The 16,471-nt window shown below is 42.5% G+C and overlaps 1 protein-coding gene across 1 annotated transcript in view; it reads left to right on the top strand.

Annotated features, from left to right (window-relative positions):
• The first annotated feature begins 9,063 nt into the window (after positions 1-9,063).
• DIRAS2 (DIRAS family GTPase 2) overlaps positions 9,064-16,471 on the top strand; it is a 46,341-nt gene continuing 38,933 nt past the window's right edge. The window contains exon 1 of the mRNA XM_037041179.1: positions 9,064-9,235. The gene's annotated coding sequence lies outside the window, so the exon portion shown is untranslated. The remainder of the gene's footprint in view (positions 9,236-16,471) is intronic.

The following is a 16,471-nucleotide window of genomic DNA, read 5'->3' as shown; positions in this document are numbered from 1 at the left end:
ATTTTATACAACTGGCAGCACAGTAGGCTTGTTTATGCCATCATAACCACAAACACATGAGTAATGTATTGTGTTATGATGGCTATAATATAACTAGGTGACAGGAATGTTTTAGCTCCATGATAATGTTATGGGACTACCATTGTATGCATTTTGTCATTAATGAAAATGGAAATGTTGTGATATAGCACCTGACTGTAATAAACACACACACACACATATCTTACTTGTCCTGTCTCTGAAAAAACATGACTAATACAGTTAGATATTTTTTTAGTGTATAGGCAGATGCAGCCTATTCTGTCACATTGAATTGAAAGGAGCCTTATACTTTACATCTTTCAAAAACTCTACATTTGCATAGGTTTCAAGTGTACAATTCTATTGTCATCCCAAAAAGTTTAATTAAAAATTTTTATTAAAAAAGAATTGAAATGAGTTCATGGTGACCTCAGGGTACAATGTCACATCTTGTAGATGAGGCTAAAGCCAAAGAAAGAGGTAAATGCTCAGGCAAAGTCCATTTTACCAACACTACACAATCTACCTTGATATTTTATGCTCACATAATTTGTTCTCTTTTCACTTCAAGAAATCCATTGTTTTTTTTTGGGGGGGGAACATTAAATTTTTAACTAAAAGAGAACATAGGAATAATCTAGTATAATTGTTCAGGAAATAAAGCCCTAGAGAACATCAACAAGAGGTCCAACTGGCAAAGGAAAATATGTCTGATGTCATTTGCTTTTGAAAGTTGGCATATCCTCTATACCACAGGGTTTCTCCAAATACCTGTGACTCCTTCCCCTGACTTCTAGCAAACCTGGAAGGATGCTGCAAATCTGAAGGAAAATCATTACCAATTTTAATCCCAAGAATTCTCTCTCCAGCAACATTTTCCTAAGGGAATATTTGAAAGCAAGCCTGTTATCCTGCTGGTGGGAAGCTCCCCTTTGCTGAATCTGAGAGTTCCACTTCTTTTACTGTTTTTTACCCAGTCAGACATTGCTGGGATTGCTGCCTGTGTATCTCCCACCATCCTAATGGCGGGAGAGCAGGAGCCCTGCTTTGCTCAGATATAGTCCATGTGCTTAGAGGAATCTGTTGACAAGCACTGACACTCAAATTCAGAGTTTCTAATTTAAACTACAGCTAGTTTATTATTTAAGAAGGTACTTGTGAATGTAGTATGCAGCCTGTTTCATATTTAAACAGCTAGGGATAAATGTGGTTTGTGAAAACGAAGCTGAAGAAGTCATTGTCCTTGAATAATTAATTACTTCATCTTCTCTTGCAAAAATTGGTTTATTGTCTCAAATGGAACTCCTTCAATTCTCATTACACAATGTACAAGTGACATTTAAATAAATGTCTTCTGGCATCCTAGGTCACTTCTTTGCTCTTTAGGAACCTCTCCTGCATGCAAGATTGAGAGACTGGTGGAAACTATCCTTTTGAAAGAGCACAACTCAGCAGTAACAGTTGTTTTTCATTCCTTTGAAAAGGGTGATGGGTTTGCAGGAACAATTATAAAGGACATATGGACAATGAAGAGGGGGGACAGGGAAGGGAGGTGGGGAGAACTGGGGTGGTGGGGAGGGGTGAAAGGAATAGGCAGAAAACTGTACTTGAATAACAAAAAAAATAAAAAGAAGGAAAAACTATTTTATTGTTGTTCATGTACAGTTGTTTGCATTTACCGCCCCCCCCCCACCACTACCCCCACCACAGCCATCTCCACCTCCCTCCTTTGCTCCCACCCCACCTTGGTTTTGTCCATGGGTCCTTTATAGTTGTTGTTCCTGAAAACCCTTCTCCACTTCCCCTTCATTATCCTCTCCTACCTCCCCTCTGGTTACTGTCACATTGTTCTTTATTTCAATGTCTGTGGTTGTATTTTGCTTGCTTGTTTGTTTTGTTGATTAGTTTCCACTTAAAGGTGAGATCATATGGTATTTGTCCTTCACCACCTGGCTTATTTCACTTATTCCTGTGTTATTAGGAGCCCGGACTTAGTTATTACAGCAAGAATGATTGAAGAACTGAGATTTCTTTCCCTATTTTTTTTGCTATAACAAATTAGGTTAGACTTTTTTATGGTTGGGTGAAAGACTAAACCATAATGAACAAAGATAGAGCATCCATTCAGCCTGTGTCTCTCCTGATGTTTTCTTGATGCTCATAATTTTAATACAGCTGCTTATTGTAAGTCACATATATAGGGCATTAAATCTCATACAGTGTTAATTATCATCAATATCTATTGGTAAAGTTATATAGAGTATTGGAATTGAAAGCATATCTCTCTTAAAGTACAGATGATGAGGTAGAAAAACTACAGAATTAACTTTAAAAAGCAAAAAAATGCTTCTGAGGAAAAAAGAGAGTAAAATAAGTTTACTTAGAGATCTATTTTGAAAAGAAGAAAGGAATTTTCTGACAGGCTCACTTGAGTAAAATAAGCAGCAATTGCCAAGGTATGCATATATAAATATATAGAAAATTTAACAGCTAATTTCTAGTATGTTCTGGAAAGCTTTTGCTGGCCCTGCAATCATGGCAATCTTTGTGGACTGCCAAGTGCTTTTTCAAATGATTTGCATAAGTTTATAAGAGGAGGCTTGAATGTAAAATTGTCTAAGCTTGGAAAGTTCTAATTCAAGGCAAATGGATGAGTATCCTCAAATGCAGGGACCAAAACACACATCAAGCTCCCACAGTTGCTGCTGATTCCTTGGAGTCTGTACCAGGCAAGTGGGATCCTCCCTTTGTGGGTCTTTCTTGTGACACAGCAGGAGTTTCTAACCATGGTCCTATGAGAGATTGAGGTCCCACAAATAATTGGAAAGCAATAAAAGGAGAAAATTTCACTATAAAACCCATACAAACTGTATGAATACTTAACAAACACAAACTGGGAACTAATTGTAGTACAGACTATGAAGAGAGCAGAAGCTAGGGGCTAGGTGATAGAAGGTATGTTAGTTTCCTGGGGCTGCTGTGACGAAGTCCTACAAACTAGGGGCTTAAGGTAAGAGAAATTTGTCATCTCAGTGTCTGGATCTGGATTTCTGGAGGCTAGAATTTAGAGTTCTGGAGGTTTCAAGCTATTGTCAGAGCTAGGCTATCTCTGAAAGCTTGGGGAGAATCCTTTTTTCCTTCTAACTTTTGGTGTTTGCCGGTCATACTTGGCATTCCTTGTGTCTGTTACTCCATTCACTGCCCCTGTGATCATATTGGAGAGAAGTAGTCTTCTTCCATACATCTGTTCTCCTTTCCTTAAAACAATACCAGTCATTTTGAAACAAGGGCCCACTGTACTTCAATATGACCTCAGCTTCTCCAACTATTTTTACAATAATCCTATGTTCAAATAAGGTCACATGTCTGAGTTCCTGGGAGATAGTTTTCATATATCTTTTTGGAGGAGCACAATTCAACAAATTTAGCACGGTGTGATAAAACTTTAAGCAGGGTGATCAGGAAGGCCTCTCTGTGGACAGTGCATTTGGGAGTAGATTTGAGGTGGAGAATGTAGTAGGATGACCATGGCTGGATGAGCTCACAGAGCTGGAGACAAGCATATACAGCAGCTATGTTGGTAGGAAGACCTGGGTGCCTTTAGGCGACTGAAAAGGGCTACTCTGGTTGGTACCTGTAAGCCTAGTGAAAAGGGCAAGAGATGAAATTGGAGAGGTAGCAAGCTGCCTGATCACGTGAGCCTTGTGAGCCAACACAAAGGTTGGGCCGAATTCTAAAGATCAGGGATGCCCCTTCAGAGCGTCCCAGCTCTGCTCCTCCTGGTTGCACTGAGGCACATGTTGGAGGTCACCAATACGGAGGAGGGGAGACTGCTGTTTAGAAACTCAGTATCAACTGATGATACATTCATTTTTTTGATTCTTCAGAAAGGACAAGAGAGAGAGGGACAGAAAACTTGTGTTTGCTACCTATTATGCAGATAGAAAAGAGAGAAGTGATGATGTGGAAGATACAGATGCTTGGAAGGAAGATCATTCTGACTACACAGGGAGAAACTGGCTTGCTGGGGGGAGGTGTGGCTGTGCCAGTGGCTGGAGATGTCCTGCTGCTGCTCTGTGACTTGTCATGATGGAGGGGGGCAGGATGTGGTCTTCAGTGGGGATGGATGGGATATGGTGGAGGGAAAGAGTCACTGGGGCAAGGAAGGGAGATCATGGGAATGAAAGAGCAGAAAGTAGGGTGAATATTTCAGGTGGCACTCTATCTGGGTGGAAAAGAAGGCCGACAAAGGTTGGAAAATGGCAGATGACTCAAAAGATGGCAAGATGAAAGGAAGAGGATGGTACAACCCAGAAGGAGGCATGGATTTTGCCACCAGAGGGGAAGTTATGTCTCCAAAGGGACAATGCATGGAGATCAAGGAGTTGGTGGGGCCTGAAAAGAAAGTCTCTGCATGACATGCTGTAGAAGTGTGGACAGAAGAGTCAGCTCTTTGTTAGGGCATAAAGGTGGCGGAGTCTTCCCAAAGCAGAGTAGGATTTGGGAGAACTTGATGAATAAGGCACAGTGTTCTGCAGCTTACAGTGGAAGTTTTGGGAAGAAGAAAAGTCAGGGCTGGACGCAGAAATGTACAGAGCAGTTAGAGCTTACAACATTGCATTTTATGGATATAAACATCTTTCTGTGTTAATATTTTATTAGAATAAGAGAACTAGGTCAACCTTAGATAAAGTAGGGATTAAAAAACTCTCAGATTACAGAAAGCAGATGTCAGTTTTAACATCTGTGTAGCCCTGGTAAGCTGAAAAGATTAAAAGCAAATAGAAAGCATGATACCCTGTTCTTATTCTGGTGCACATGGCATCAAGGGAGAAGAGGAAGAAAGGCAAAACCTCCTTAGACTTATAGGCATGTAGTACATTTGGGTAGGCCTGAAGGGATGATTAAAAATGCAGAATAGTGTGGTATTTGTCTTTCACTACCTGGTTTATTTTGCTTAGCATAATGCTTTCCAGTTCCATCCATGCTGTCGTTTAACAGGAACGTAAACAAAACAATCAAACAAGCAAAATATAGCCAAAGACACTGAAATAGAGAACAGGTTGACAGTGTCCAGAGGGAAGAGGGGAGGGAATTTCAGGGGAAAAGAGGAAGGGTTTATAGGAACAAGTATAAAAGACACATGGACAAAAACTAGGGGGAGTGGAAATGGGACGGAGTTGGGGAGAGCTGGGGGGTGGGATGGGATGGGAGTAAAAGACAGAAAACTATATTTGAACAATTAAAATAAAAAAATTTAAAAATGCAGAATCAGAATCAACACTAATGGAATGACACATACCTTTATTCTCTGCAAAAAGACTTGCCTCTGAGATTCTTATTCACATCAAATGGATGCCATACTCTCCAAATTGTCTTTGGCTATTGAAGTAGCCCCAGCACAGCACCACACAAACTACTCATACAGGTCTGAAGCCTCAGGGCCCCAGTATTATGAAATAATACATGCTGTTTTCAGTGGCTGGAGTGTGGCTGCTGAAGGCTCTCAGAGAACTTGTGTCCTAGGAATTGTCCTCAGAGCAGCACATGTGCATTGGCTGACCCAGTGCTGGCTCTCCACATGGGACATCTCTGAGGGGCTCACCAAACTTCAGAGCTCTTATTTTTGGGGCCAGTGAACTTGTGGATAAAAAAAAAAAACAAAGAAAAATTGAGCTTTCTTCTTCCCATTGTGGGAAGCCATTATATTCTTGGGCCTGGGCTTTCTTTTCTTTAAGTAGATGTAAAAAGCTTCTTCCATTTCAGAGTTGATATCTTAGTTTGGAAATTCTGGCCCACCCAGGGATCAGATTAGGGTGACTTCATAAGGGAGAAGATAGAGGCAGGAAGAAGAGAGATGTGGCTATTTCTAGAGGTGGACAGCCTCACTGCTGATAAGATTGCTGGAAAAGGGGGTATCCTCTGGACACTGGAGTCCTTCACCCCACCCTTATGTGATAAAATATTAGAAAGGATGACTGAATAGGCAAGTACTAAGGTGCAGGACCAGAAGTATCTATCTGGGGTTGGGGTTCACCACTCCCTTGAGCACATTCTATCAAGATGGTATAGCCTTGCACTAATTTCTAAGGAGATATGTTAACATGACATTTGTTAAAAATATATTAAAAAAACAAACCTGAGTTCAGTGGGTTTTAAGCTGTACTGTGCATCATCAACATCACCTAGATTGTTTGCTAAAACACAGATTGATGGGTGCCACCTTGAGTTTCTGAGTCACTAAGTCCAGGGTGGAGCTGAAATCACCATTTCTAACAACTTTCTAGGTGACAGGATAAAAGGGAGACAATGAAACTTAAGGAACAACATCCAAAGATGTGTCTTTTAATACATGTCTGCTTGCTCAGCAGCCAACTAGGGAATCTCTGTCTTACCCATGAGGTTGGAAGTTGGCTCTGCCTCTCCCTTGATGGTGTCTGCTACTTTCTGGACCTGTATACCCAGGTCCCAAATGGAACTTCTAGCTCTCACATGGACCATGTGAGACTGCGGGAGAAGAGGGTTGAAGTGCTGGGTTGTGCAGTTTTGTAATATGCCAGGGTGGCCAGCAGAGGGCAAGAATAAGGCTGGTGCCCACTCACCCAGTCGGGAGCCTGAAGTGAGCTGCACCTTTCCCAAGAAAGTTCTTTGCACAAAGGGTATCTCTGACCCTCAGGTCATGCCCTGCCTTGCGGTGGAGAGAAGAGGAGAGAGATTGTGTCCACCTGAGAGGGTTTTCCCCCCTAATTTGCACAGAGGCCAAGTGTAAGCTTGCAAAATCTTAGGTCATGAGAGCAAAGTTGAATGCAGCTGAAGAGGATATTTTTATGGCCTCTCAAATAGGCCATGGGGTACATGTGTGAGTCAGTGAGAAGGAAACAACTTCCTCAAAATGGGGGACACTGCATCAGCTGACCAGTTTCAACTTACTTTAGAAAGTAGAAGAATGTTATGGTTTTTTTTTCTCTGAGCATATTACCACTAGTTACTAGTCTGTGCTCCAAGTAGGTGGTTGTGCTCAGGGCATGCTTGCTCCAAGCAGCCTCAACATGACCAGGAAACTTGTTAGAATTACACATTTTGGAACCTAGCCCCAGCCCTGCTAAATCAGAAAATGTGGGCTGTTTCCCAGGTGACTGTGTATAGCAAGCCCCTGGGGTGATTTTGATGCATAGTGGAATTTGAAAGACACTGGCCTACAGCTTCTCACCTCCAATAGGCATAGATGCCTCTTGGGGATATTATTAACTCTGATTCTGACACTAAGTTTCTGGGAGCAATCTGTTTCTTCTGGCCCATGAAAAGTCAGGGCTTGTGGGAAGTGACAGGGAGATCATTTTAAGTGTATTGCTCCTATTTAAATGGGGCCTCTGGGGCTCACACTTCCTTTTCTAGAGCAAATAGTAATTATATGTGGCAAAATGCAGTATTCTTCCACAATGCATAATTTGTAGAATGGGACTGGTGCCCTTCCAGCTGCAGACTCTTGCTCCCTAGTAGCTCTGGGCTAAGACTGACTTTTTGACTTCAATATTTTTTAGTTCTATAAATCTTTTTACCTTTATTTGTTTAGTCCTCAACCCCCATCTTATCATTTAGCTTAACTCAATAGCCTACATTTTGAATTGTCACAGAAAACAACTATCTGACTTGTTAGTCTGGATGGTTCTTTCAGATTCCAGCAATGGCAGCAGGTGGTGCCCAAAGCCTTCCACCCAGTGTATCCGGACTCTCCTAGGACAGCTTTCCCCATGGCCACCCATTCCCTGGAAATGGAGAGGAGACTGGGAATGCAGCAACTACCCTGCTTTCTGGCATCGGTGAAGTAGAGATGGGTTTGCCAATGGTAAGCCTTAACTAAAATGATGTATTCTTTTCATATTCCAATGGCCATATCTTTAAGTTCAGAATTAGGATGAACTAATGAGCAAAGACTTTCTTCATCATCATTATATTTCTTGAGTAAGATATTAAAGACACACATTTCCTGTGAATAACAGGGTAGAAATTTACTTTGGAAATGAACGTCAAAGGATAGTGCTGTTTGAAATTATACAGAAATTCAGAAACAGTTTTAAGACAGGTTAATGAGCTTCTATCAGCTAAATCAAATTTAAAATCAGGAAAATGTTAATATTGTTCAACTCTTAGAAAATTTGGTAGTGTTTATAAACAAGAAAGTTAACATAGGGAGAACAAATTATCCTCAAACCTGTAGTTTAAATTTATAGATCAATGTTACAGGCAAGCATTTTTGAAATGTCAGCACAGAATTGTTAGTCATACATCTTGCCAGTTCACCGGTTTTTGACCAATACTTCTTTGACAACTGTTTATCAATGTCAGAAGATAAATGTGGTTATTTCCTTGAGACAGAACTGTGAAACTAGTCAGTGAAAGGGTAGTTCTAGCCTCAGGTTGCCAATGATGGTTTTGTCATTAGGAGTTCCTAAAATTAAAATGTATTAACCTGCACTGTGTGGTTGGCTACGGGCACAGTCCCATTTTGTCTGTCTTCCAAACTGGTAGGTTTTTTATTTAGTGTCTGGACACTGAATGAAAGAAAGAAAGAAAGAAAGACTTGTGTGGTTAGTAGTAATTATAGTTGGTAATGTAAACGATCTAAAACGAAAAAGTCTGGTACATTTTCAATGAAATTATTTTAATTCATTGAAATCTCAGAAAATTCCAGTCTTGGTCATCTATTCCAGAAGCATGCAGTAGGTGGCACCTCAAAGCTCTTCGGTGGAGTGCAGGCGCCATTTAAGCGGGAGCAGCCGCCGCTGCAGCCGGCATTTGGCAAGCGTGGAAGTCAGAGATAGAAGAAGGAGGAGGAAGGCTAGAGGACTTCGGGCGGTTTTGACAGCACCAGGCCGCGCTGGTAGGGAGCGCAGGTGCGCGGGGCCCTCAGGTGCGCGGGGTTGGGGGACGTGGGGCGCAAGGGGGCGCAGGTGCGCGGGCGGCGCGGGGAGCATGGGGGCTCCAGGGGCACGGGACACAAGGGCTCAGGTGTGCGGAGAGGGTGGGCGCGTTTGGGGCACCGACTGGCTAGCTGGCGCCTGCGGGCGACTGGCTGACAGCGTCACCACCACCGCGTGAGGGAGTACGCGCCCCGCCTGTCTCCGGGAGGAGCTCGCATCCGCACCCCGTGTGCTGCCTGGTCCTTTGCGAGGCGAGCTGGGAAGAAGCGATGAGCGGTTGTGTTCTTTCTCAGGTAACCGATTTCCCTTCCTTTGCTAGGGCTCCGCCGCGTCCGCATTAGGGCAGTGATCGCTTTGGCATTCTTGTTTGTGAGTCTCTGAAAAGGGATCGCCTTTTCTGGGAGAGCGAGTCAGCAATAAGAATACTGGAATCCGCGAGGGGGAAATGTTGAATTTCTGTACCCTTGTCAGGGAGGGGTGAGCATTTTGCTATCCTTGTCTAAAACAAGTAAGTAGGCACACACAGACACACACACACACACACACACACACACACAAATTATTTGGAATTTCTTCCAAATTAGAAGTTAGTGTTTTAGAAAATTCTGTGGTTCAGGGATTCCTACTAATGTGAAAGATGATTTAATGGATTTATGAAAGTTTTAAAAAGATGTAGTCCGAAGTGAGAAAAATGCAAACCACGTTAGAGGCTGCCGTTTTGTTCAGGATGTTTTCCTAGACACAGCCCTTCATGGACTTGGCTAAATATTTTAATTTTCTTTTAAAGAATGCATTTGATGATGTCTACATGTATTCCTTCATGCCTCCTTGTTGTAAGAGCAGAATACAGGAAAGGTGCTGCATCCACTGTCAGTTAGATTGTGGTTTCCATGAGATGACAATGACTGCTCACAGCTCCCAGGCTGGCTTGCAAAGCATTGTTGGCTTCTCACCATGTGGGAACTGGCCAGAATCCTCTGTAGAGAAATACTGGTTTTCTCCTTTAAAACTCCAACTTGCATTCTGTGGATTTGGGAGACTTTTAAATGGGAAGCTCCGTGATTCATGGGTTCCTCCCTTTGAATGGTGAAATAAAGCACCGTGGTGGGATTCTGTTTCTCCTGACTATGCAATCACACAGCTTGCCTTCCTTAGGAATTCATGCTTTATGTTTGTCCCTGTTATCTCTTCAACAACTGTCTTCCATGTGAGAAGCAGGCATTAGCACATGGAGTCCTTTCTGCTTTGAACTAAAAACTTTAAAAATATTCTTTTCAGGAAGATTTGCTAGATAACAATAAAGGACTGGAGCATTTTACATTGCAGATCAATCCAAATGCACTTCTTTTTCTGTGGCATTTGGATCCAAAGAGGTGGAGTGGGAGGAAGAGAAAAGGGGACAATAAAATTAGAACAAATTCAACAAATTTGTGGGGCAATAATACTATTCTTTTTTCTGTCTGAAATTGCAAGCTGTGAACAATTCTCTCTCTGGAAATGCAGGAGGTCCTATGGGCTACGGCACAGGAAGATACACAGTTCATTTTGTAGAAATAGAAGATAGAAAGCAAGGAGACATTTCATCCCACCTAATGCATACAATTTAATTTGGTAGTAGGGACAGGGTGGACAGCGAAGGAGGGGGAGAAAGGGGTGACTTCAGTCTTTATGGGGCAGAGCATCGCTGCTCATTCCTCAGTTTTCTCTCCAGATGGAAATTGTATGTGCATGGTTATTGCAGAAGCCTCCAAGCCTCCAGAATCTTTTGTTCTTAGAGCTTTGATATAGAATTATTCCTAAGATGCATAAAGCACCTAAATTGAGTGCTAATTGGTGGCATTCCTTTCTAGCTTGTGTCTAGAAGTCTCCCTTTCTTAGCAATCAGTGATGCCTTCACCATGATTAGAGTTATTAACTTCATGCTAAACAGTTATAGATCACACGTGACTTCAGCCTACTAGAACTGGCTTTTTCAGGGTGGGTACTACCTCTAGTCTGATACCTACATATTACTGCAAGTTAAATTGAAAAATAATGAGGATTCTTTTCTTAAAAAGAGATGCATCTATGATAAAAACATACTGTTCATTCATCCAATACACTAATATAGTCTCAAAACACATGGTGGGATATTTATGTTTAAGGCTGTTCACTGAGCAAAAAAATAAAAAAAGAAGCAGTCAGTGAAAAACTGGTGGATAAGTGACAGACCATCTCTTGGGGATTCCTGTGCAGCTGTTAAAAGAACAAGATGGCTTTGTGTGTAGTAATGGGGGCAGATTTGCATGAAATACTGGGGACTACACTTCCTTGTGCCTTTCTCTCCACTGATTAGCTGTCTATTGAGATCTCTCCCTGGTTGACTAGGCATTAACAACTGATTCCACTCAACTGTAACACACATGCTGCATGTTTCATTTCCTACATTCCTTTCCCATCTGACCTGTGCTCTTGACTATTTCTGGCAAATGAAACAGAAATCACCTTTGTTGCTGCTGTGAGATAATGTGAAAAAATGAGCTCAATCAAGTTAATGCATTGGAAAATTATAGGGAATATTACTGATTTTTGCATTGGTACTGTTTTGTACTATTTTCATTCTTACATGGACACTCTGAGATTTTTCTCTTAAAAGATTATTCCTCTCTATCCTTTAGTCAGTTCCAGATTCCACTGAAGTCTTTCCACTTCCATTATGGAAACACAAGCCATGTTTGGGGCCCGGGATCTTGCCTTACAACCTTGGGACAGCCAATGCCTCCTACATTTTAGTTATAGGATTTGTACTAATTAGGGAATTGTACTAATTAGAAACTTGTATTCATTAGGAACTGTGAGTATTTTACCTGAGCATTGAAAGATATGTGAATCTTAAACATTTTCATACCCTCTCATTGCCTTCTAAGACTTGCAAAGACCAGCAGAATCAGAGTTCCTACACTGACTTTGGTCTCTGGCCTAAGCCTCTATTGCTCAGCCTTATCAGGTCACTTTTCCCCTGGCTTTAGGGTTAAATTAAAATGCTGATTTAACTATCCCATGGCATAAGTATAACCCATGTTTTCCCACAAGCATGTGCCATATTAACCACTTATTGTGATTATTTAGAGTTCAACTTTTGATGTGGACCTTTTTAAAGGCATCTATCACTTTTTGATGGGTCAGTCATGCATTATTAGCTGCCTAATATCATTATTATATTTTAAAATAAATATAAGACTTCTCTAAAAGTTGCTTGGCAATATTACATATTAGTGAAACAACCATCCCTCAAATTTTGGAATCTAGAGCTCTTTGTCGAATTGTTGCTCATTTGGATTGGCTTGAATTCCTTACTGGATTTGCTAAACCTGAGTTGAAATGCAGGTTCCACCTCTTATTAGCTGTGCCATGTGTTACTTTAACATGCACACAGATGGCAAACACAAGGCCCACAGGCTGAATCTGGCCCTCCACCTTGCTTTATCTGGCCCAGTACCTTGTTTCTACCTGGCAGCAGCATCGAGTTCCTTGCCCCTAGTTAAGGAGTAATTACATTTATACAGTTCTAAAATTACATTTGACTCTTTGAAGGCAACCCTGAGGCAGATGTGGCCCCCAGTGAAAATGAGTTTGACACCCCTGACATCTCAGTTCCCTTATCTCTAAAATGGGGCTACTAATAGCTAAATCAAAGGTATTTTGAAGGTCAGGCTTGTGTAGTGTCTCTCAACACTTGCTAGATGATCAGGATTCCTGGGACGTTTTTGCAGTTGCTATCTGATGAGCATCAACAGTTCCTGTATCTCACTTTCTCAGATTTATCCTTCCCCTTTACAACCTGGCACATGGCTGGCCCACTGTCTCATAGTTGCACTTTGCTTCTGGATGGAATGCTTCAGCATCAGCCTTTCCTAATTTACCTGGTACACAACTCTCCAATTAATTTAAAAATATTGATTCTTTCTCTCACATCTCTCTGAGCCAGGCTTACTTGCAGGACTCCCTATTTTTTATCTGGTTAAATCCCTCTTCTTTTTTTCATCAACATTCTTTCTTCTGTTCCTTCACTGAGCTGATCTCCCTGCAGGCAGTCCTGACTCTATAACTGAATTCATACTGTTCTGAGGATGTAGGAATATCCCCTGATTCATGTTTATGTCATTCTAGTCTTGAGCTATTCATCTTGTAATGATGCTGTGGGTCCTGGCCTTGACTGGAAGCCTGCTGAGGACATGTGGTGCTTGGACTATCTGATGTTGTGTGTGATTGGATTCCAGACACACAAGTAGCCATAGCCTTTTATAGCTTGTTTTGCTGATCTGCCTAGTGACCATAGAGTAGACACAAATAAATATTCATTGACTAATGGTTCTGCCCTCTCCATTTCTCACTCCATCAGCTTCTGACTCCTGAATATTCTTTTTTTCTCTCATCAAGGGCCTTGGCCCCTGGTTCAGTCTTTCTTCTCATGCTAATTTCAAATGTCATTCTTTTGAATATTTTCTCCACTCCTCTTAAGCTCCACACCCACAGTCACAGGGCATCTTTTCAGTGCTGAAAACTGGCCTACTTCCTGAAGGGCCATGGAACATGCCCTATCTGACCTCAGCACCTGGTCTTTGCAACATACTTACTCAACATCTCTTTGGATCTCTCTCAGAACTTGCATTCTGTCTTGCTAAAATATTCACGTTATCTTCCCATGAACATTTATACATGTTCATGTCTCTATATTTTAACATTAATTAAAAAGAACCCTTTAAAAATTCAAAACTGGGTACCACTCAGCCATCAATTCATATCCTTTTCTCCAGTTCACAATCAAAGACTCAGAAACTATGTCTTCACTGCCTGTATCAAATTCTGGATCTCATGCGCACTCCTCAATGTATTGCAGTGTAGCTTCTATTTGTGCTGCCATCAAAATGTCTCCTTCTAGGTTCTTGTTAATGACTTTCACTGCCTCCTTACTAAGGGTGCTTTCCAGTTCTCTCTGTACTTCACTTCTCAGTGCCAGTTCACCCTGGTGAACCCTCTCTTCTTTGAGAAGTAATCACTCTCCTTGGCTTCGATAACATGGCCCTTTAGTACGACTCTACCATTATAATTCTTTGCAGTCAACTCCCTATCCAGACATGACAGCTGGAGTCTCCTGAGGCTATGTCTAAGTCCTCTACTCTTTTGTTCTCAGAAGCCATCTCATCCACAGCCTGGGCTTCAGGGACTACCACAACACTGATGACTCCCACCTGTTTGCATCCTGATCTCAGACACAACAGGTGGCCCAGGATATGTTAACCCCCTACTCACATGATACCCTCTATTGTCCAAGACATTTGGAACTCCACACTGCTGAAAATTAAACCCATGCTCTTCCCCTAAAACCTGGCCTTTGTCCAGTACTCTCTCAGTAAATGATCTCATCCCATCTCTTCAGTTCTACCAATTGGAAACTTTAAGAGGTTTTCTTGACACTTTACTCTCTCACTGTACATCTTCACTCCTTTTCTCACCTACCATCCCTAATTGGTGTTCCACTGTCTCTGCTATTGCTCTAGTCTAAACTTCCCATTTGGGGCTTGATTTGATATAATAGGCTTCTTGTCCACTTTCTGTGTTGAAGCCAGACCCTTTCAGTGATTGCGTGGTGCTCTCTGGAGGCTCATGTGGTCTTGGCTATGACTCCCTTTCCAGCCTCACCTCACTGCTTTTTCTCTCACTGACTGTGGTAGCCATACACTCTCCTCCTGATACTAGGAGGCTCTCTCTCTGCAGGGCCTGCATGTGGTCTTGGTCTGGCTTTGTCACTACTCTCACAGAGCATGGGATGTGGATGAGGCTTCACCAGCAGCAGCGCTTCCCCATTATTGAAGTGGTGGCATGGTCCACACTGGTCCTATTTCTGCAGCATAGAAGTCCCATCAGAGATCCCACTCAGCCCACTGAAGTATAGGTAAGGACCACAGCTTCATGGCCAGGTGGAGATGATGCCCAATGCCCCTGTTCATGCAAGTCACTTAGCTTGGCCTTGCCAGTCTGCTCATCAGAAGTAAATTGCAGACTCAGTCACACACCAAGCAGATTCTTATTGCACACTTCCTAGGGGCTAAGCAGTGTTCAAGCATTAGGGAGACACTGGTGAACAAAATAAATAAAAAGCTGTTCATAGAGCTTATAATATAGTGGAACTGAACACAAATTTTTAAAATGTAAAATACATAGTGTCAGAAAGGAATTTGTGCTTTGGAAAAAAATAAAGCAAGAGGAGGTCACGAACTGCTAGATTGAGGATGGGATTGTAAACTCCAATGAGGTGGTCAGGGGAGTTCTCACTGAGAAGGCCATGTTGGAACATAGGCCTTTGGAAGGTGGGAGGAAGAGTGGCACAATGAGAGGACATATCCACTGCAGAGGCTCTGAGGCAAGGAGAGCATGTTACATGTGTACAAGTGGTACTGAGGAGACAAATGTGGCTGGAATGTAGTAGCAAAGGGGAAGAAATAGTAGGAAGTGAGAGTGCAGGTGTGGTTGAAAGAAGAGCCCTTGAGCTGTTATTCTTAGGGAGATGGGGTGGCAGATTGAGGGCTTTGAGTATAGAAATGATGTGATCCAGTGCCTGAGTGGGGAGTTCATTGGAGTGGCTCAAGTCCTGAAGCCAACTGACCATTTAGGAGTTTCCTGAAGTGACCCAGGTAAGAGGTGACAGTCGTTGGAGAGTATGGAGACAGTGGAGAAGGTGATTCCTGGTTAGGCTGGATGCATTTTGAAGATACTACACTTAGCTGATTGGCTGGATGTAAGGTACCAGAAAACAAGAGGAATTCAGGAGGACTCTGACAGTTTAGGCCTGGATGACTGGAAAGAGAAGTTTGACATGGGCCGAGATAAAAGGGGGGGCAGTTTTGGGTCATATGGGGAATTCCATTTTGCACATGTTGTCTCCAAGGCATGCAAGTGGCAGTGTCCAGGAGAGAGCAGTCCATGAGAGTCTGTAGTTTAAGAGAAAGGCTTGGCTGTGCTCATGCATTGGTAGGTATTGACATATGGTTGATATCCAAAGGCGTGGAACCAGATGAAACACTGAGAGTGTGAGTTTAGCAGAGAGGGGAAGCATAACAAAGATGGAGGTAGGAGGATGTATTACTGGTGAGCTAATAGGAACAATGGCATCCACCCACCTCTCCTGCCACCACCCTCACCCACCACCACCCTCACCCAAGCTGGGCCCCCCAGAATGGTCTCTTGCTTCTACTCTTTTCCACCGAAGTCCTCAGGAGGTCCCAGTACAGTAGGAGTCAGATCTGTCACTTCTCTTCTCAAAACCCTCAGTGGTCTCTCGTCCTTCTCACAGTGAAAGCTGCCTCTACACCTGCCCATTACTTTTCTGGCTTCATCTACTTTTCTTTCTCCCTGCATTCAGCATCTTCCATATTCCTAGGACACGTCACGTTAGCAGTCTGTGTTTGCAACTGCCATTCTCCTGGCTGTGTTTTCCCCACCCAGGTGTCACCATCACCTCTCTCAAATCTTTGTTCAAATGGCAACTT

This window comes from Sturnira hondurensis, unplaced genomic scaffold (assembly GCF_014824575.4).
Source record: "Sturnira hondurensis isolate 20B ecotype Veracruz unplaced genomic scaffold, ASM1482457v3 Scaffold0000460, whole genome shotgun sequence".
NCBI classification, from domain to species: domain Eukaryota; kingdom Metazoa; phylum Chordata; class Mammalia; order Chiroptera; family Phyllostomidae; genus Sturnira; species Sturnira hondurensis.
This window is presented reverse-complemented; position numbering and strand designations above follow the sequence as displayed.